Below are 22,379 nucleotides of genomic sequence, written 5' to 3'. Positions count from 1 at the left end.
AGTTTGGCTCAGAGATGATATTTTCTCTGGACTGGAATTATAAAGAAAGCTATTTAAAATGCATAAACAGCGCCTGAGCCATGTCGTGGATTTACCATCCAGCAGGACATTCACACAAGGCACCACCTCACTTCCTAACTGCTTGACTGAAGGCCTCATTCCCTTCCCAGCTATTAATATTCATGGGAATTTGTACCAAAGGGTTCAGGCAGAATGAAAAATAACATACTGGAATATCACAGAATAACTTGAAATTTTTAAGCCCCAACTTTCCCTGGAATGTCCTTTAGAAAATGAAGAATCAGTTGTGTTCAGTTCAGTTCATTCACTCAGTTGTGTCCAGCTCTTTGCAACCCCATGAACCGCATCACGCCAGGCTTCCCTGTCCATCACCAACTCCCAGAGTTCACCCAAACCCATGTTCATTGAGTTGGTGGTGCCATCCAACCACCTCATCCTCTGTCATCCCCTTCTCCCCCTGCCCTCAATCTTTCCCAGCATCAAGGTCTTTTCAAATGAGTCAGCTCTTTGCATGAGGTGGCCAAAGTATTGAAGTTTCAGCTTCAAAATCAGTCTTACCAGTGAATACCCAGGACTGATCTCCTTTAGGATGGACCAGTTGGATCTCCTTGCAGTCCAAGGGACTCTCAAGAGTCTTCTCCAACACCACAGTTGGAGTCGATTCTTATGCGCTCAGCTTTCTTTATAGTCCAACTCTAACATCCATACATGACCACTGGAAAAACCACTGACTAGACGTTTATCAGTTGTGTTAATTTTATCTTAATTTTTGGTACAGTAAAAAATAAATAAATAGAATTGTATGTCAGGAAGTCTGATACCAAAGGGCTTCCCAGGTGGCTCAGTGGTAAAGAATCTGCCTGCCAGTGCAGGAGACATGGGTTCGATTCCTGGGTCAGGAAGATCCCCTGGAGAATGGCAACCTACTCTAGAATTCTTGCCTGGGAAATCCCATGGACAGAGGAGCCTAGCAGACTGCACTCCATAGGGTTGCAAAAGAGTCAGACATGACTGAGTGACTAAACAACAACAGATACCAGATCATTTGATAATTCAACCAATTTTTATATTTATGAATGTTCACTATATGCTTGTCATAGTGGTAATCACCAGAATATAGAAGAAATTAAGCTTTTGTTCTTACAAAGTCTACAGTCTAGTAGTAGAACTAAATGGATACTTCATTTGGCAAGTAAGAACTTTCCCAGTCTACAAATGCTATCAGTAAAGTGGGAGGATTAAGGTAACTGATTTTTGTGGCTGTGCATTTATGATTTGGTGTTAAAAATATATCTCAGAAGTCAAATATTTTCAAGATATACAATGTACAGAGCACTGCACTTTGCTCTTTGCATGTATGTGGCCCTTTAATTCCCACAAGAACACAGTGAAGGACACTGTTACATGCTACTGCAGAGAGCAGTAGGCACCAGAACAAGGTCACACAGCTGGTTAGAGGCAGACCCAGAACTGGGACTCCAGTCTGTCTACAACTGATATACAAACCACCTCAGAGTAAGAGTAAACTAAAATGGTCCATCAGAGATGTGATTAAAGTGGAATCATAGCCTACTTTGATAACCTACTTCAACTCTTTGTGACCCTGTAGACTCTGACCTGCTGGGCTCTTCGGTCCATGGCATTCTCCTGGTAGGAATGCTGGAATGTATTGCCATGGCCTCCTCTAGGGGATCTTCCCGACCCAGGGATCAAACCCACATCTCTTACATCTCTTGCATCGGCAGGCGGGTACTTTACCACTTGGAGAAGGAAACGGCAACCCACTCCAGTATTCTTGCCTGGAGAATTCCATGGATAGAGGAGCCTGGCAAGCTACAGTCCATGGGGTCGCTAAGAGTCAGACATGACTGAGTGACTGTCACTCACATAGCCTACAAGATGAAAAGTCATGACACATTTTCATGGTGAAACTGATATGCTGAAGGGAAGATCGAGCAGAGTCATTTCTAGATCACATCTGCTTAGAGATTAAGTACAGATATGCACTATCATATTTCATAATTTATATTTTTCTTATTAAATAGTAATCAAGAGAAGAACGTGAGCTGGAATGTGGTGGCTGGAATGGGACTCGTAAAACATGCTATTTGTCTGTATGCACTTGCTGTTGGCTGGCTGGAGTAGAAACCATTTAACAATCCACAGAGATCGCAGCATGGTGTCCTGGAAAGAGCTTGGCCCTGGGAACCCGACTCTTGCCAATGACTCTGCATGGCACTGGGAACTCATTTCCTTTAACTAGGATTCAGTGCTTCTATCTGTAAGATGAGTCCAATGGATCTGGTTCAGTTTTTAGCCTTTGTGACAGTTTCCAAAGGAATTAAGCTCCATGATGTTGATAGCCTGACTTTAGAAATAGAAAGCCCAATGTCTGCTAAATACATATACTGACTGATCTCTGGCCTTTGTTGGAAACTCTTCTCCTTTCTCTAGCCCTCACCTAAACACATGCATATATACACCTTCTCCTTCTTCTCATCTTACTTCTCCTCCTCCTTCTTCCTCTTCTTTATCTCCATCCTTCCACCCCTTTCTCTGACTGTTGTCTACCTGACTAATCCCTAGTCATTTTTTTCAGACCTTAACTTGGAAATTACTATTTGGGGAAGCTTTTACTGTCTCTCAAAGTCTTAGTTATGTATCCACCTTTTGTTGCTGTTCAGTCGCTAAGTTGTGTCCTACTTTTTGTGACCCCATGGACTGCAGCATGCCAGGCTTCCCTGTTCTTCACCATCTCTTGGAGTTTGCTCAAACTCATGTCCATTGAGTCAGTGAAACCAGCCAACCATCTCATCCTCTGTCATCCCCTCCCCCTCCTTCCTTCAATCTATCCCAGCATCAGGGTCTTTTCCAATGAACTGGCTCTTTAGTTAGCCAAAATATTGGAGCTTCATCTTCAACATCTGTCCTTCCAAGGAATATCATGGTTGATTTCCTTTAGGATGGACTGGTTTGATCTCCTTGCTGTCCAAGGAACTCTCAAGAGTCTTCTCTAGCACCATAGTTCAAAAGCATCAGTTCTTGGCACTTAACCTTCTTTATGGTCCAACTCTCACATCTGTACATAACTACTGGAAAAAAACAGCTTTGACTATACAGACCTTTGTCAGCAAAGTTATGTGTCCAACTACCAATATCTATAAAATTACTGTGTACTTCCTTTGTCACTGAGTTGTTTTCAGGGTTAGAGTATATAATATGTACAGTGCTTGGATCTATGCTTAGCACATTAAAGTACTCAATAGCTAACATCATCATCACCACCATCATAATCCTTACTGAACTTATGGTACTCTTTTTTATTAGTCTCTTTGACCCTCTGTGTCATCTACTAAGTGTTAGCTTTGAGAGGGCTGGGACCATAAAGTTTGGCTTACTGTATCACCAGCAGCTTAGCACTGTGAGTGACAAGAGTAGGTAAATGTATCATAATTACTTGATGTTAAATAACACATAGCAATTTACATAAGGATCATTCATGCAACAAAGCAAGTTGAGCCTTTAAGCATATTCTAGTGGAAGAGACAATGCTATTTAAAATAACGTGATCTTACGAGGGCAGTAAAAAAGCTTTGAATTAAATTTTATGGAGGACATAGAAAAAGAAGTAACTGATCTTGCCTGGGGGATGAAGTACACTTGAGCTGAGCTTTGAAGAACCAGAGTGATCTAATACAGCAGAGATGCGAGGGAGGAATTATGTCATATATATGAAAAAAAAATGGTATAAATAAAAAGATAAGGTGGGAAACTGCATAGTGGATTTGTACCATTGACTTATTAGATCCTTGGGACAGTGCAGCTCAGGTAGGGAAGAAGTTTATTAGAAAGTAAAGAGAGATGAGAATGGGAAGAAGGTTAAGACTTTAAATGTCTTAAATTTTATGCTGTTATATGGTGATATGATGCTTTCAAAAAGCTTTTCCTCAACTCTTAGTCACTGCTGAACCCCCTGCAATCTGTAATCTTGCATCTTATTGAAAATCTAGGTACGGCTGCTGCTGCTAAGTCGCTTCAGTCGTGTCCGACTCTGTGCGACCCCATAGACAGTAGACCACCAGGCTCCCCTGTCCCTGGGATTCTCAAGGCAAGAACACTGGAGTGGGTTGTCATTTCCTTCTCCAATGCGTTAAAGTGAAGAGTGAAAGTTAAGTCGCTCAGTCGTGTCCGACTCTTAGCGACCCCATGGACTGCAGCCTACCAGGCTCCTGCATCCATGGGATTTTCCAGGCAAGAGTACTGGAGTGGGGTGCCATTGCCTTCTCCGAGATACACATTCACCTAAATATTAAATTGGATCCTGTTTTGACTTTCTCTCTAACATTTCCTCTTTTCCATCTTCCACCCTTGTCCAATCGATGACAGATCCTGTTAATTTTACTTCCAGAATTGCTCTCAAATTCAAAGCATCATATCCATTCTTTCTGCCACTAACTAAATTCAGAGTATTAAAATATTTTCTACCTGATTTCCTACTCACATTGTGGCCAGTCACTTCTGAAACACTGAACCTTGATCTACTCCATTAAGCTTCTATTTTAAATTTATTTAATCTGCCAGAACCACTATTAATTCTAACTTTAATATTTTGCATGTTCATTTTGGCAGCACATATACTAAAGTTGGAATGATACATAGGAGATTATCATGGCCCCTGTGCAAGGATGATGCAAACTTGTGAAGCACTAAAATAATAATAATAACATTCCATGAGAAGAAACGACTTTAGCAATGTTCTACATGTTAAAAGACTCTGTATTTTCCTTTTATATGATTCTAATTATTAAGAGGTTAATTAGTGAGGTCATAAGCAGTGGCTAAATTATCTTAGATCTGGTGAATAAAATTAACCTTCTATGAAAAACATTTTAAAGGTTTGCATGAACAATATAGAACAACTATCCTCACAAATATAGTTTTCTGTAAAAAAAGTTAAAAGTCTCCAGGTTACAAACCAGTATTCCTTTAATCTATTTATACAATCTATTTATTATTACAGAAAGCTCTTTTCTTAAGAGACACAACTTGGAAATTCACTTTCTGATAAGATCCAAAATAAATATCAATTATTTTATTAGAGGGTGCAAAATCATGCTTTTCTCATTTATCATTTCATTAACATCTTTCAGTGAGAATTCTTCATAGAGAACTTTTCTTCATTAGCTAGGACTATTTGGTCATCTTCAATTTAGCTCATAAAGGGGAAGCAAGACAAGTTTTTTATTCTTAGCCTTTTGCTTTTAAATAAAATGGTTAATGAATTAAATTTTGTTTTGTTGGTTCTCATACATTATGAACTTTTGGATTTTTACATAATGAAAGTTTCAGTAGCATTCATTATTCTTATTGATGCTCCAATGTCACGGTCTTTAGCTGTTCATATCATCTTCATTTTAGTGTCTATTTATGGCCTTTCAACATAACTCACATTCTTTGATGGCCTGTATTTTGGCTACTTGCGCAGACACAGAACAACAAATAACAGATTCTGGACCCAGACTGACCGAGTTCAGTATACCTGATCTCCACCTATCAAACTGTGTTCCTGAGTATCAGTTTACCCTTCTGTGCCTTGGTTACCTTGTCGTTCAATGGCATTATTAATAATATAATATGAATAACATAACAATATAATATAAAATACATTACTATAATTATATAGCTACAATTATAACAACCCTAATCTTATGCAGTAGGACTTAAAAGAATATGAATATATATAAATAATATATACATATATATTGTATACATTTATATATATATAAAACAGTGTCTGGCTTATGAATTGGAAATTCTGGTTAAATGTTTTCATTATATTGTTTTTATAATATTAATAACATTCCATGGTAGCAAGAAAACAGGTAGTACTACTTCAGATATATGATTGAAATATTTTTAAAAGATATGTGTATAGACATATATATGTTAATGTGAATATTTGCTAATAATAATGTAATATAATAATGGGGCTTTGAGCAAAATCAAACAATCAAAAATACTTTGTAAATAGAGACAATGAAATGCAAAGTTAAAGAGATATTCTTTGATCTGTGATAGTTTAAATGCAGATGTACTTAAAAGTAGGAAGTTAAGCTCTAGAGGGTCTTTGCAAGGCTATAATTCCATAATACAAAAAAAAAAGTTTTCTCAGGTTTGAGATCTACGCATGCACATTTTCTATTAAGATATATATATAAAAAGAAAGTTAGGTAGACATATACTGAAATTCAGATTTGCCTACTTACAGATGGTAACATTCTGTGCAATAATAATGCTCTCAAAACCATTTGCAAATTTGTCCAGCAACAACTCTGCCTTTAATGATGAAGTTTCCACAGTGGCAGATGGCAGAGTGAGCAGTGAAGGATGCTGCCGACCCACCAGGGTTATGTCTGTCACTAAAGCGATCTGGCTCCAAAAGCCAGAGTCTGTTAAGGTCACACTGGTTATTGCTCCATTGGAATGACTTGATTGATCACATTTGTGGTTATTCCATAAATGTTGACCTTTTTGAAGGGGTCCTGGCAGTCTCATCCTGCCTTTGAAAAGTGATATAGAGAAACACAGTGTCTGTAGTCTATTGACATATTAGAAAAACAAAGGGGCAATCTATGAAACTTAAAAAAAAAGATACATTCACTAACATTGCTGTTCCCTCTTTGTGTCTGAATGGTTAGATAGTTCACAGAAACAGCATAATACTACTTTTAATATCCATATTACATTTAGGAAGATAAGAGTAAAATGGAACAAGACACGAAAATACATTATTTAATGAATTTTAAAAGCCCAGCAAGGATTACTCTTATAGTAAAAGCTTATAAACATAAATTGAGATCCAGTTATTCTTTAACACCTAAAGTTGGTAGGTAGTACAGATAAAAGAAAATACATAAACAAACTTGGGTATCCATGTGCACCCTTAGAACACGTTGAAGAAAATTATATACTATTCTATGGGAAATATATCATAGTATGATAAATACTGCTTTGGAAGTATAATGTATTGAAATTGCCAAGTTCCATTTATACTGACATATTGCTGGATTAACTTATCAGTAGTGAGTGTACCTTTCAAAATTGAATTTACTATCCGATTATGCCTTAGGCACTGGAAGGAACAAAGGGCATCCCTCTTCCCTTATTTATTGAACAGTAACAGAAAAATTACATAAAAATATTAATTCTCTTAGGACACTGATGAAAAGGAGAAGCATAAAATTGCTCATTAAATTAATAAAAATAACCATTTATAATTACTTGTTCTATTCCAAGCATTCTTAGTACTTTACATGTATCACCACTTTTCTTTTTTTTTTTTTTTTTACAACCATGAGACTTATTTACAGATTCCATGAGGCAAGCTACTGACATGCTGAACCAGTGAGAGCTGTTTGCTAAATTTTCAGGGAATTTCACAGAACTAGATAAAATACTCCTGAAGTTTATACAGAATCACAAAAGAGCCAGAATTTCCAAAGTTGTACTAAGGAAAAAAGAACAAAGCTGGCAGCATAACACTCCTAGGCTTCAGACAATACCACAAAGCTACCATGATCAAAACAGCAATGTATTAGCACAACAGACATATGGGTCAATGCAACACAATAGTGAGCTCAGAAATAAACACACATCTACACTCAGTTAATCTTTGACAAAGGAAGCAAGAATAGAAAATGGAGAAAAAGTCTCTTCAGCAAGTGGTGTTGGAAAGCTGGACAGCTACATGTAAATCAATGAAGTTAGAACACTCTTTCACACCATGCACAAAAATAAACTCAAAAAGGCTTAAAGACAGGACACCTATCTAATAAAAACTCCTAGAAGAGGATATATGCAAAACGTTCTCTGACATAAATTGTAGAAATGTTTTCTTAAATAAGTTTCCCAAGGCAATAGAAATAAAAGCAAAAACAAACAAATGGAACTTAATCCAATTTATAAGCTTTTGGACAACAAAGGAGATCATAAACAAAACAAAAAGACAACCTATGGACTGGGAGAAAATATTTGTAAATGATGTGACTGACAGGGTTTAATTTTCAAAATATGCAAACAGCTCATACAGCTCAATGACAAAATTAAAAAAGAAAAACAACTCAATCATAAACTGGGAAGAAAACCTAAACAGACATACAATAGGCACGTGAAAGGATGCTCAACATTGCTAATGATCAGAGAAATACAAACCAAATCTACAATGAGGTATTACCCGACATCAGTCAGAATGGCCATCATTAAAAAGTCCACAAACAATAAATGCTGGTGAGGGTGTGGAGAGAAAGGAAGCCTCCTACACTGTTGGTAGAATGTAAATTAATACAGCCACTATGAAGAACAGTATGGAAGTTCCTTTAAAAAAATTTAAAAAGTTGTCATACGATCCAGCAATTCTGCTGCTAAGTCACTACAGTCGTGTCCAACTCTGTGTGACCCCATAGACGGCAGCCCACCAGGCTCCCCCATCCCTGGGATTCTCCAGGCAAGAATACTGGAGTGGGTTGCCATTTCCTCCCCCAATGCATGAAAGTGAAAATCAAAGTGAAGTCGCTCAGTTGTGTCCGACTCTTAGCGACCTCATGGACTGCAGCCTACTGGGCTCCTCTGTCCATGGGATTTTCCAGGCAAGAGTACTGGAGTGGGGTGCCATTGCCTTCTACTCTTGGGCATATAGCCGGAGAAAACTCTAATTAGAAAAGCTACATGTACCTCTATTCTGACTATTTACAACTGTCAAGACATGGACAAATTTCCACGGACAGATAAATGGATAAAGAAAATGGAATATGTACATATTACATATAGAATATTGCTCAGCCATAAAAAGATGAAATAATGCCAGTTGCAGCAACATGGACGGACCTACAGGTTATCACACCAAGTGAAGTAAGTCAGAAAGAGGAAAACAAATATCACGTGATATCACTTATACGTCAAATCTAAAATATGACACAAATGAACTTATTTATGGAACGGAAACAGACTCATACACATTAGAAAACAAACTTACGATACCAAAGTAGAAAGAGGAGGAGGCATAAAATAGGAGTTTGGGATTAGCACATACAAACTACTCTATACAAAACAGAAAAACAACAAGGTCCTAATGTAAATAGCCCAGAGAACAACAACAAAAAAAATGTAGTAAAATTAATTTTCAGGAAATTTGCAAGCTACTTTTAAACATGGCCATTATTAAAAATTAAACTTTATAAACTTACAAAGACATAAATCACATTAATACAAAGGTAATAAGTCCTCAAAACTCATCCTATTTTCATTATTTTGTTAATTTCATTATTATCTTGGTTCTTGAGGTTTTTTTGCATGTGTTGTTCGTGCATGCATATGTATGGATTTCTATACAATGGTGTTCTAGCGTGCATTTTTTTCCTCACTCTGTGTTCAGCGATGCTATGCTGTACAAGTAAGCTTGAAATCAGCCACAGTGGGAGTAATCATACCAGGGAAATTGCAAATGCTATAAATCATGGCTCTCCCACTCCAAGAGCCTACTCTTAAACAATTACTAGCCCACTACCATGGTGCATACATGCAAAGTCACTTCAGTCATGTCTGACTCTTTGTGAACCACTGGACTACAGCCCATCAGGCTCCTCTGTCCATGGGATTCTCCAGGCAAGAATACTGGAGTGGGTTGCCATTTACACTTACAGGGGATCTTCCCGACTCAGGGATTGAGCCCATGGCTCTTACATCTCCTGCACTGGCAGGCAGGGTCTTTACCACTAGTGCCACCTGGGAAGTCCACTACTACGTGAGATGTGTCTTTCTGACTTCAAGATACACAGTTCAGTAAGCCATGCTATCCAGTTTTGAATGGTTGGAAGTATTATAGCATTATATTTTAACATATGTATATATCACTAAATGATCACCATCCTACACAGTACAGTTGACTCCCTTTACCACTTCCACTCATTCCCCTAGTTCCCCTCCTCTTTGATAACCACTGATCTGTTCTCTGTATCTATGAGTTTGTTTTTGTTTCCTTTACTGTTCACTTAAAAAAAAAATAGATGTCACGTATGAGTGAAATGATACAGCATTTGTCTCTCTGTTTGCTTATTTCACTTAGCATAATGCCCTCAAGTTTCATCCACATTGTTGCTTCCACATCTTGGCCATTGTAACAGTGCTACAATGAACATAGCGGTCATATATTTTTTCAAATAGCATTGTTGTTTTTGTCAGATAAATTCCAGGAAGAAAAATCGTTGGCTCATGTCATAGTTTCATTTTTAGTTTTTGAGGAATCTCTATACTATTGACTGCACCAATTTCAGTTCAGTCACTCAGTCATGTCCGACTCTTTGCGACCCCATGAATCGCAGCACTCCAGGCCTCCCTGTCCATCACCAACTCCTGGAATTCACTCAAACTCACGTCCATCGAGTCAGTGATGCCATCCAGCCATCTCATCCTCTGTCGTCCTCTTCTCCTCCTGCCCCCAATCCCTCCCAGCATCACAGTCTTTTCCAATGAGTCAACCCTTTGCATGAGATGGCCAAAGTACTGGAGTTTCAGCTTTAGCATCATTCCTTCCAAAGAAATCCCAGGACCGATCTCCTTCAGAATGGACTGGTTGGATCTCCTTGCAGTCCAAGGGACTCTCAAGAGTCTTCTCCAACACCACAGTTCAAAAGCATCAATTCTTCAGCACTCAGCCTTCTTCACAGTCCAACTCTCACATCCATACATGACCAACGGAAAAACCATAGCACTGACTAGATGGACCTTTGTTGGCAAAGTAATATCTCTGCTTTTCAATATGCTATCTAGGTTGGTCATAACTTTCCTTCCAAGGAGTAAGCGTCTTTTAATTTCATGGCTGCAGTCACCATCTACAGTGACCCTGGATCCCAGAAAAATAAAGTCTGACACTGTTTCCACTGTTTCCCCATCTATTTCCCATGAAGTTATGGGACTAGATGCAATTTAGAGTCCCTCTAACAATGTAAGAGGGTTCCTTTTTTTCACATCCCCTCCAACATTTGTTATTTCTTGTCTTTTGATAATAACCATTCTAACAGGTGTGAAGTCATAATTTGTGAGTTTGATTTGCATTTCTCTGATAATTAGTAATGTCAAACATCTTTTCATGTGGATGTGGGCATCTGTATGTCTTCTTTGGAAAATGTCTATGCAGATCCTCTGCCCATTTTAAAATCAGATTGTTTGTTATTTTGTTTTTGAGTCATATGGGTTCTTTATATACTTTAAATACTAACTGCTTGTTGGATATCTGATTTGCAAATATCATCACCATCCAGTAAGTTGCCTTTTCATTTTGCTGATGGTTTCTTTTGATACGCAGAACTATTTTGTTTGAAGTCGTCCCATTTATTTTTGCTTTTGTTTCCCTTGTGTTTGAGTCAGAACCACAAAAACATTGCTAATATCTGTGTCAGTGAGATTACTGACTATATTTTCTCTAGGAATTTTATTGCTTCAGGTCTTATATTCAAGTCTTTAATCCATTTTCAGTTAATGTTTGTGTATGGTGTAAGATAGTGGTCTAGTTTGGTTCTTTTTCATGTGACTGTCCAGTTTTCCCAATACTATTTGTTGAAGAGACTATCCTTTCTCCATTGTAAGTTCTTTGTTTCTTTGTTGTAGATGAATTGCCTCATACGTGTGGGTTTATTTCTGGACTCTCAATTCTAACTCACTGATGTATGTGTCTATCATGCCAGCACCACTCGGTTTAGATTAGAATTACTTGATACATAATAACAGAAGCAGAAGGTATTAAGAAGAGGTGGCAAGAATACACAGAAGAACTGTACAAAAAAGATCTTCATGACCCAGATAATCACCATGGTGTGATCACTCACCTAGAGCCAGACATCCTGGAATGTGAAGTCAAGTGGGCCTTAGAAAGCATCACTACAAACAAAGCTAGTGGAGGTGATGGGATTCCAGTTGAGCTCTTTCAAATCCTGAAAGATGATGCTCTGAAAGTGCTGCACTCAATATGCCAGCACATTTGGAAGACTCAGCAGTGGCCACAGGACTGGAAAAGGTCAGTTTTCATCCCAATCCCAAAGAAAGGCAATGCCAAAGAATGCTCAAACTACCACACAATTGCACTCATCTCACAGGCTAGTAATGCTTAAAATTCTCCAAGCCAAGCTTCAGCAATACGTGAACTATGAACTTCCAGATGTTCAAGCTGGTTTTAGAAAATGCAGAGGAACCAGAGATCAAATTGCCAACATCTGCTGGATCATGGAAAAAGCAAGAGAGTTCCAGAAAAACATCTATTTCTGCTTTATTGACTATGCCAAAGCCTTTGACTGTGTGGATCACAATAAACTGTGGGAAATTCTGAAAGAGATGGGAATACCAGACCACCTGACCTGCCTTTTGAGAAACCTGTATGCAGGTCAGGAAGCAACAGTTAGAACTGGACATGGAACAACAGACTGGTTCCAAATAGGAAAAGGAGTATATCAAGGCTGTATATTGTCACCCTGCTTATTTAACTTATATGCAGAGTACATAATGAGAAACGTTGGGCTGGATGAAGCACAAGCTGGAATCAAGATTTCCAGGAGAAATATCAATAACCTCAGATATGCAGATGACACCACCCTTATGGCAGAAAGTGAAGAGGAACTAAAAAGCCTCTTGATGAAAGTGAAAGAGGCGAGTGAAAAAGTTGGATTAAAGCTCAACATTCAGAAAACTAAGATCATGGCATCCGGTCCCATCACCTCATTGCAGATAGATGGGGAAACAGTAGAAACAGTGTCAGACTTTATTTTTCTGGGCTCCAAAATCACTGCAGATGGTAATTTCAGCCATGAAATTAAAAGACGCTTACTCCTTGGAAGGAAAGCTATGATCGACCTAGACAGCATATTGAAAAGCAGAGACATTACTTTGCCAACAAAGATCCATCTAGTCAAGGCTATGATTTTTCCAGTGGTCATGTATGGGTGTGAGAGTTGGATTATAAAGAAAGCTGAGTACTGAAGAATTGATGCTTTTGAACTGTGGTGTTGGAGAAGACTCTTGAGAGTCCCTTGGACTGCAAGGAAATCCAGCCAGTCCAACCTAAAGGAGATCAGTCCTGGGTGTTCATTGGAAGGACTGATGTTGAAGCTGAAACTCCAATTCTTTGGCCACCTGATGCGAAGAGCTGACTCATTGGAAAAGACCCTGATGCTGGGAAAGATTGAGGGCAGAAGAAAAAGGGGATGACAGAGGATGAGATGGTTGTATGGCATCATCGACTCAATGGACATGGGTTTGGGTGGATTCCGAGAGTGGGTGATGGACAGGGTGGCTGGCATGCTGCAGTTCATGGGGTTGCAAATAGTCAGACATGACTGAGTGACTGAACTGAACTGAACTGGATCGCATATTTGTTGCCTTCGTGGATGGAGGTTAGTTCAGGATTTTCCCACATGGCCATCTTGAACCCCTGAAGCATGGATTTTAAATATGGTCAGCACTTGTTTTTTAGGAGAGTAGTACAGGCTTATGTATAAGCCTTTTCTGGAGAAATAGTCCATAACTTCTACTAGATTTTCAAACTTTTCACAGTCTAAAAGAAATTTCAAAAAATTGATTAAAAACCTATTTCTATAGAAAAATTCTGTATCTTCTATAAATATTATTTGCTGTGTAATAAAAAAAAAAACCAAGTGGTCTGTATAAGACATGATTAAGAATTTTGCCAATATTAATGTTCCTTAAGTAAATGTTTTACCAAGTAAGTACTTTCTTTACTCTTTTTTTGCTGTTTCCCCTTAAAAAGTGTTCCCACATTAGTTAAAAAAAAAAGTCTCCTATGGCATTAAAAAGAGTAAAATACTTACTAGTTAATTTAACAAAGGAAATGAAAGCTCTATGCACCAAATACTGTAAGATATTGATGAAAGAAAATGAGAAGATACAAATAAATGTAAAGATATTCAGTGTTCATAAATCAGAAGAATTAATACTATTAAAGAGACACTGATGTATAGAACAGTCTTTTGGACTCTGTGGGAGAGGGAGAGGGTGGGATGATTTGGGAGAATGGCATTGAAATATGTATGATATCATATATGAAATGAGTTGCCAGTCCAGGTTCGATGCACGATACTGGATGCTTGGGGCTGGTGCACTGGGACGACCCAGAGGGATGGTATGGGGAGGGAGGAGGGAGGAGGGTTCAGGATGGGGAACACATGTATACCTGTGGCGGATTCATTTCAATATTTGGCAAAACCAATACAATATTGTAAAGTTTAAAAATAAAATAAAATTTAAAAAAATAATAATAAAATAAAAGTTAAAAAAGACTGCCTATCCAAAGCCAAATATAGATTCAATTCTATCCTTATCAAAATTCCAATATTATTGTACACAGAAACAGAAAAAAGATATTCCCATCTGAATGCAGAGTTCCAAAGAATAGCAAGGAGAGATAAGAAAGACTTCCTCAGTGATCAATGCAAAGAAATAGAGGAAAACAACAGAATGGGAAAGACTAGAGATCTCTTCAAAAAAATTAGAGATACCAAGGGAATATTTCATGCAAAGATGGGCTCGATAAAGGGCAGAAATGGTATGGACCGAACAGAAGCAGAAGATATAAGAAGAGGTGGCAAGAATACACAGAACTGTAAAAAAAAGATCTTCACGACCCAGATAATCATGATGGTGTGATCACTCTCCTAAAGCCAGACATCCTGCAATGTGAAGTCAAATGGGCCTTAGGAAGTATCACTATGAACAAAGCTAGTGGAGGTGATGGAATTCCAGTTGAGCTCTTTCAAATCCTGAAAGATGATGCCGTGAAAGTGCTGCACTCAATATGCCAGCAAATTTGGAAAACTCAGCAGTGGCCAGAGCACTGGAAAAGGTCAGTTTTCATTCCAATCCCAAAGAAAGGCAATGCCAAAGAATGCTCAAACTACCGCACAATTGTACTCATCTCACAGGCTAGTAAAGTAATGCTTAAAATTCTCCACGCCAGGCTTCAGCAATACATGAACCATGAAATTCCAGATGTTCATGCTGGTTTTAGAAAAGGCAGAGGAACCAGAGACTAAACTGCCAACATCCACTGGATCACTGAAAAAGCAACAGAGTTTCAGAAAAACATCTATTTCTGCTTTATTGACTATGCCAAAGCCTTTGACTGTGTGGATCACAATAAACTGTGGAAAATTCTGAAAGGGATGGGAATACCAGACCACCTGACCTGCCTCTTGAGAAACCTGTATGCAGGTCAGGAAGCAACAGTTAGAACTGGACATGGAAGAACAGACTTATTCGAAATAGGAAAAGGAGTACATCTAGGCTGTATATTGTCACCCTGATTATTTAACTTAGATGCAGAGTACATCATGAAAAACACTGGGTTGGAAGAAGCACAAGCTGGAATCAAGATTGCCAGGAGAAAATCAATAACCTCAGATATGCAGATGACACCACCCTTATGGCAGAAAGTGAAGAGGAACTAAAAAGCCTCTTGATGAAAGTGAAAGTGGAGAGTGAAAAAGCTGGCTTAAAGCTCAACATTCAGAAAACAAAGATCATGGCATCTGGTCCCATCACCTCATGGCAGATAGATGGGAAAACAGTGGAAACAGTGGCTGACTTTATTTTTCTGGGCTCCAAAATCACTGCAGATGGTAATTGCAGCCATGAAATTAAAAGACGCTTACTCCTTGGAAGGAAAGTTATGACCAACCTAGAGAGCATATTGAAAAGCAGAGACATTACTTTGCCAACAAAGATCCATCTAGTCAAGGCTATGGTTTTTCCATTGGTCGTGTATGGATGTGAGAATTGGACTATGAAGAAAGCTGAGCACTGAAGAATTGATGGTTTTGAACTGTGATGTTGGAGAAGACTCTTGAGAGTCCCTTGGACTGCAAGGAGATCCAACCAGTCCATCCTAAAGGAGATAAGTCCTGGGTGTTCATTGTAAGGACTGATGTTAAAACTGAAACTCCAGTACTTTGGCCACCTCATGCAAAGATTTGACTCATTGGAAAAGACCCTGATGCTGGGAGGTATTTGGGGCAGGAGGAGAAGGGGTCAACAGAGGATGAGATGGCTAGATGGCATCACTGACTCGATGGACATGAGGTTGAGTAAACTCTGGGAGTTGGTGATGGACAGGGAGGTCTGGTGTGTTTCAATTCATGGGGTTGTGAAAACTCAGACACATGAGAGACTGAACTGAGCTGAACTGATGGAATCAAAAAAGACTCCAAGCAACCAGAGAAATCTTGAGAAAGAATCAAGTTGGAAGCATCACACTTCCTGACTTCAAACTATGCAACAAAGCTACAGTAATCAAAACAGTATGATATTCGGATAAAATGAATATATAGAGCAGTGGAGCAGATTCAGCAGGTCAGAAATAAACTCATGCAAGTAGAGTCAACTAATATTTGAAAAAGGAACCAAAAATATAAAATGTGATGGGGAAACTGAATACCCACTCACTAATGATTGAAATTGGACCCCTATCTTACACCACTCATGAAAAAATAACTCAATTGGATTAAGGACTTAAACATAAGATATGCAACCATAAAACTTGTAGGAGAAATCATAGGGGCAAAACACCTTAACATTAGTCTCAGCAATGATTTTTTGTACATGATGCTAAAAGGATAAGCACCGTAAGCAAAAATCAACAATTGGGACTATATCAAACAAAAACCTTCTGCACAGCAAGGAAAACAATCAAAAAAATGAAAAGGTAACCTTTGGAGTGGGAGGAAATATTCACAAATCAGATATCTGAAAAGGAGTTGATATCCACAATATATAAGGAACTCACACAACTCAATAAGAACAAAAACAAAAATCTGATTAAAAAATGGGCAGGGGACTTAGACACTTTTCTAAAGAAGACTTCCACATGATCAACAAGTATGTTAGAAGATGCTAATCAACATCACTAATTATCAGGGAAATGCAAATCAAAACTACAATGAGATATGACCTCATGCCTGTTAGAATGGTGTTATCCAAAAGACAAGAAATAACAAACTGGTGAGGATGTTGGAGAAGGCAATGGCACCCCACTCCAGTACTGTTGCCTGGAAAATCCCATGGATGGAGGAGCCTGGTAGGCTGCAGTCCATGGGGTTGCACAGAGTCGGATACAACTGAAGCGACACAGCAGCAGCAGCAGCAGGTGAGGATGTGGAGAAAAGAGATCCTGGTGCACTGCCAATAGAAATATAAGTTGGTGCAACAACTATAGAAAACAGTATAGAGGTTTCTCAACAAATTAAAAACAGTATTATCATATAATCCAGCAACCCCACTTCTGGGTATATATCTGAATGAGATAAAATCACTGTCTCAGAGGGATATCTTCAACTCCTATATTTGCTGTTGCATTATTTACAGTAGTCAACACATAGAAACAACCTAAGTGTCTGGGGATGGATGAATGGATAATGAAAATGTGATGATACACACACACACACACACACACACACACACACAGTGAACTATTATTCAGTCACAAAGAAGGAAATCCTATCTTTTGCAACAGTATGGATGGACCCCGTTGGGGTCCATTACGGTACAGGTAATAAGTCAGATAGGGAAAGACAAATACTGCATGCTCTTAACTGTCATTGTTGTTCAATCACTCAGTCATGTCTGAATCTTTGTGACCCCATGGACTACAGCATGCCAGGCTTCCCTGTCCTTCACAATCTCCCAGAGTTTGTGTGCTTAGTCACTCAGTCATGTCCGACTCTGGGACCCCATGGACTGTAGCCCACCAGGCTCTTCTGTCCCTGCGGGATTCTCCAGGCAAGAATACCGGAGTGGGTTGCCATGCCCTGCTCCGAGGGATCTTCCCAACCCACGAACTGAACCAGGGTGTCCTGCATTGCAGGCAGATTCTTCACCAGCTGAGCTACCAGGGAAGCCCAAATTTGCTCAGTCTCAGTTAAAATATAGAATATAAAAACATCAAACCCATAGCAACAGAAGGTAGTTTTCAGAGGGTCAGGAGTGGAGGAAATGGGAAGGTATTGGTCAAAGGATATAAATGTTCAGGTATAAGATGAATAAGTTCCAAGGATCTAATACACGGTGGTGATTATAGCTAACAGTAATGCAACATATTCTTGAAAGTTGCTATGAGAGAGCTTTACTGTTGTCACCTCACTGCCAACAACAAAATGACAATTATGTGAAATAAAGGATATGTTAACTAACATTATTATTTCAAGCATTTCACGATATATACATGTATCAAAGTTAAAAAGATGATACTTAAAAAAAAAAGATGATATTTGGCACACATTTATACTATAATATTATCTATTTTAGCTGAATTTCAAAACTAAATGAGCATTCTATATTTTATGTTGCAACTCTACTCCAAAAGATCTTCTGGCCTCATTCTTCCACTTTGTTTTTCTCTCACTAAGAAATTTACTGGATTATTGAACCTCAGCTTGGTTTTTATATTAATTATGTGACTAAGAATTAGTTATGTCTGATTTCAATTTCAGTTCTATCCTTTCCAAGTTTTGGCGTTGGGAAAACTATTTAACTTTCCCAGGTCTCAATTTTCATGTCTGTAATTGATTGCTAACAGGCTAAGTAAGATAATATATGTAACAATTGCATGAATTTTATATTATGTATTACATATATAGTGTCTGCCGGTTAGTAAGCCTACAGTATATACTAGCTCTGGTGATGATGATGTCATCAACATGGAACTGGAGCCCTTTGGATTACCACTGACCTCCTCTCACCTGCATTTCTCAGCACACACACATCCCATTTCTCATCTCATTTGCTTTTTCTGGAGTGAATCATCAAACTAATATAATAAGTCCCATCCATCACCATCAGAACATCACCAGATTTTATTTTCTGGTTTGTTACTTCCCCCCCCCTTATAGTATATAATAAAGCTATATACTATAGCTTTATTAGTATACATTGACATAAAACATTGCATAATTTTAAAGTATAGAGTACGATAATTTGATAAACCTATATAGCATGAAATGACTACCACAGAAGGATTAGTCAACACCTCCATCACTTCACATATTTACCATTTCTTTTTTGTGGTGAGAACATTTAAGATCTACTCTCTTAGCAAATGTATATATAATAATATATTATATAATACAGTATTGTACTAAAAGGGCTTCCCTGGTGGCTCAGTGGTAAAGAATACACCTGCCAATGCAAGAGATGTAGATTTGATCCCTGGGTCAGGTGGAACCCCTGGAGAAAGAAATGGCAACCCACTCCAGTATTCTTGCCTGGGAAATCCATGGGCAGAGAAGCCTGGCAGGCTACAGCCCATGGGGTTGCAAAAGAGTCAGACACAACTTAGTGACTAAACAACAACAGTGTATTAATAGAATATTGTTAACAAGTGTATAATACAGTAAGTATATAAGACAGTATATACAATTGTATAGTACAGTACAAATATATAATACAGGATATACAAGTATATAGTACAGTATTGTTAACTATAGTCAGTGGCTTCCCTGGTGGCTCAGTGGTAAAGAATCTGCCTGCAGTGCAGGAGATATGGGTTTGATCCCAGATCAGGAAGATTCCCTGGAGAAGAGCATGGCAATTCACTCCAGTATTCTTGCCTGGAGAATCCTATGGACAGAGGAGCCTTGTGGGCTACAGTCCATGGGGTCTCAAAGAGTCATACAAGACTGAAGGGACTGAGCAACCATAGTTATAATGCATTAGATCCTTCTGGTTTCTCTATTGATATGACCTAAACAGGCTTATTTATGCTAAGGGCTCAGGGCCAACTCAGCTATAACTTTGCTAGCACTGGCCAGAGAGCTAGTGAGTGAGGAGGATAATAATGACATCAGTGAGTTTGAATTCTGCCAAAAGCTATACTAGGGCTTTTTGCATACATTTATGTTTAATCCTCATAATCAGTTCAGTTCAGTTCAGTCGCTCAGTCATGTCCGACTCTTTGCGACCCCATGAACTGCAGAACGCCAGGCCTCCCTGTCCATCACCAACTCCCGGAGATCACTCAGACCCACGGCCATCGAGTCAGTAATGCCATCCAGCCATCTCATCCTCTGACGTCACTTTCTCCTCCTGCCCCCCAACCCCTCCCAGCATCAGAGTCTTTTCCAATGAGTCAACTCTTCACATGAGGTGGCCAAAGTACTGGAGTTTCAGCTTTAGCATCATTCCTTCCAAAGAACACCCAGGGCTGATCTCCTTCAGAATGGACTGGTTGGATCTCCTTGCAGTCCAAGGCACTCTCAAGAGTCTTCTCCAACATCACAGTTCAAAAGCATCAATTCTTCAGCACTCAGTCATCTTCACAGTCCAACTCTCACATCCATACAAGACCACTGGAAAAACCATAGCCTTGACTAGATGAACCTTTGTTGGCAAAGTTATGTCTCTGCTTCTCAATATGCTCTCTAGGTTGGTCATAACTTTCCTTACAAGGAGTAAGCGTCTTTTAATTCCATGGCTGCAGTCACCATCTGCAGAGACCCTGGATCCCAGAAAAATAAAGTCTGACACTGTTTCCACTGTTTCCCCATCTATTTCCCATGAAGTGATGGGACCGGATGCCAAGATCTTCGTTTTCTGAATGTTGAGTTTTAAGCCAACTTTTTCACTCTCCTCTTTCACCTTCATCAAGAGACTTTTTAGTTCCTCTTCACTTTCTGCCATAAGGGTAGTGTCATCTGCATATCTGAGCTTATTGATATTTCTCCTGGAAATCTTGATTCCAGCTTGTGCTTCTTCCAACCCAGTGTTTTTCATGATGTACTCTGCATAGAAGTTAAATAATCAGGGTGACAATATACAGCCTTGACATATTCCTTTTCCTATTTAGAACCAGTCTGTTGTTCCATGTTCAGTTCTAACAGTTGCTTCCTGACCTGCATACAGGTTTCTCAAAAAGCAGGTCAGGTGGTCTGGTATTCCCATCTCTTTCAGAATTTCCCACAGTTTATTGTGATCCACACAGTCAAAGGCTTTGGCATAGTCAATAAAGCAGAAATAGATGTTTTTCTGGAACTCTCTTGCTTTTTCCATGATCCAGCAGATGTTGACAATTTGGTCTCTGGTTCCTCTGCCTTTGTACAACCAGCTTGAACAACTGCAAGTTCACGGTTCACATACTGCTGAAGCCTGGCTTGGAGAATTTTGAACATTACTAGCGTGTGAGATGAGTACCATTGTGTGGTAGTTTGAGCATTCTTTGGCATTGCCTTTCTTTGAGATTGGAATGAAAACTGACCTTTTCCAGCCCTGTGGCCACTGCTGAGTTTTCCAAATGTGCTGGCATATTGAGTGCAGCACTTTCACAGCATCATCTTTCAGGATTTGAAAGAGCTCAACTGGAATTCCATCACCTCCACTAGCTTTGTTCATAGTGATGCTTTCCAAGGCCCACTTGACTTCACATTCCAGGATGTCTGGCTCTAGGAGAGTGATCACACCATCGTGATTATCTTGGTCATGAAGATCTTTTTTGTACAGTTCTTCTGTGTATTCTTGCCACCTCTTCTTAATATCTTCTGCTTCTCTTAGGTCCATACCATTTCTCTCCTTTATCAAGCCCATCTTTGCATGAAATGTTCCCTTGGTATCTCTAATTTTCTTGAAGAGATCTCTAGTCTTTCTCATTCTGTTGTTTTCCTCTATTTCTTTGCATTGATCGCTGAGGAAGGCTTTCTTATCTCTTCTTGCTATTCTTTGGAACTCTGCATTCAGATACTTATATCTTTCCTTTTCTCCTTTGTTTTTGCTTCTCTTCTTTTCACAGCTATTTGTAAGGCCTCCCCAGACAGCCATTTTGCTTTTTTGCATTTCTTTTCCATGGGGATGGTCTTGATCCCTGTCTCCTGTACAATGTCACGAACCTCAGTCCATAGTTCATCAGGCACTCTATCTATCAGATCTAGGCCCTTAAATCTATTTCTCACTTCCATTGTATAATCATAAGGGATTTGATTTAGGTCATACCTGAATGGTCTAGTGGTTTTTCCTACTTTCTTCAATTTCAGCCTGAATTTGGCAATAAGGAGTTCATGGTCTGAGCCACAGTCAGCTCCCGGTCTTGTTTTTCTTGACTGTATAGAGCTTCTCCATCTTTGGTTGCAAAGAATATAATCAATCTGATTTCGGTGTTGACCATCTGGTGATGTCCATGTGTAGAGTCTTCTCATGCTGTTGGAAGAAGGTGTTTGCTATGACCAGTACATTTTCTTGGCAAAACTCTATTAGTCTTTGCCCTGTTGCATTCCATATTCCAAGGCCAAATTTGCCTGTTACTCCAGGTGTTTCTTGACTTC

The 22,379-nt window shown here is 38.9% G+C and overlaps 1 non-coding gene across 1 annotated transcript; it reads left to right on the top strand.

Annotated features, from left to right (window-relative positions):
• Window positions 1-4,636: 4,636 nt before the first annotated feature.
• On the top strand, window positions 4,637-4,739 carry LOC139183710 (U6 spliceosomal RNA). The gene has a single exon (XR_011567336.1). It is a non-coding gene; the product is annotated as a U6 spliceosomal RNA (small nuclear RNA).
• Window positions 4,740-22,379: the final 17,640 nt, after the last annotated feature.

This window comes from Bos indicus, chromosome 6 (genome assembly GCF_029378745.1).
Source record: "Bos indicus isolate NIAB-ARS_2022 breed Sahiwal x Tharparkar chromosome 6, NIAB-ARS_B.indTharparkar_mat_pri_1.0, whole genome shotgun sequence".
In the NCBI taxonomy this organism is placed as follows: Eukaryota; Metazoa; Chordata; class Mammalia; order Artiodactyla; family Bovidae; genus Bos; species Bos indicus.
Note: the sequence above shows the minus strand (reverse complement) of the source record. Positions and strands in the feature narration are given on the sequence as shown.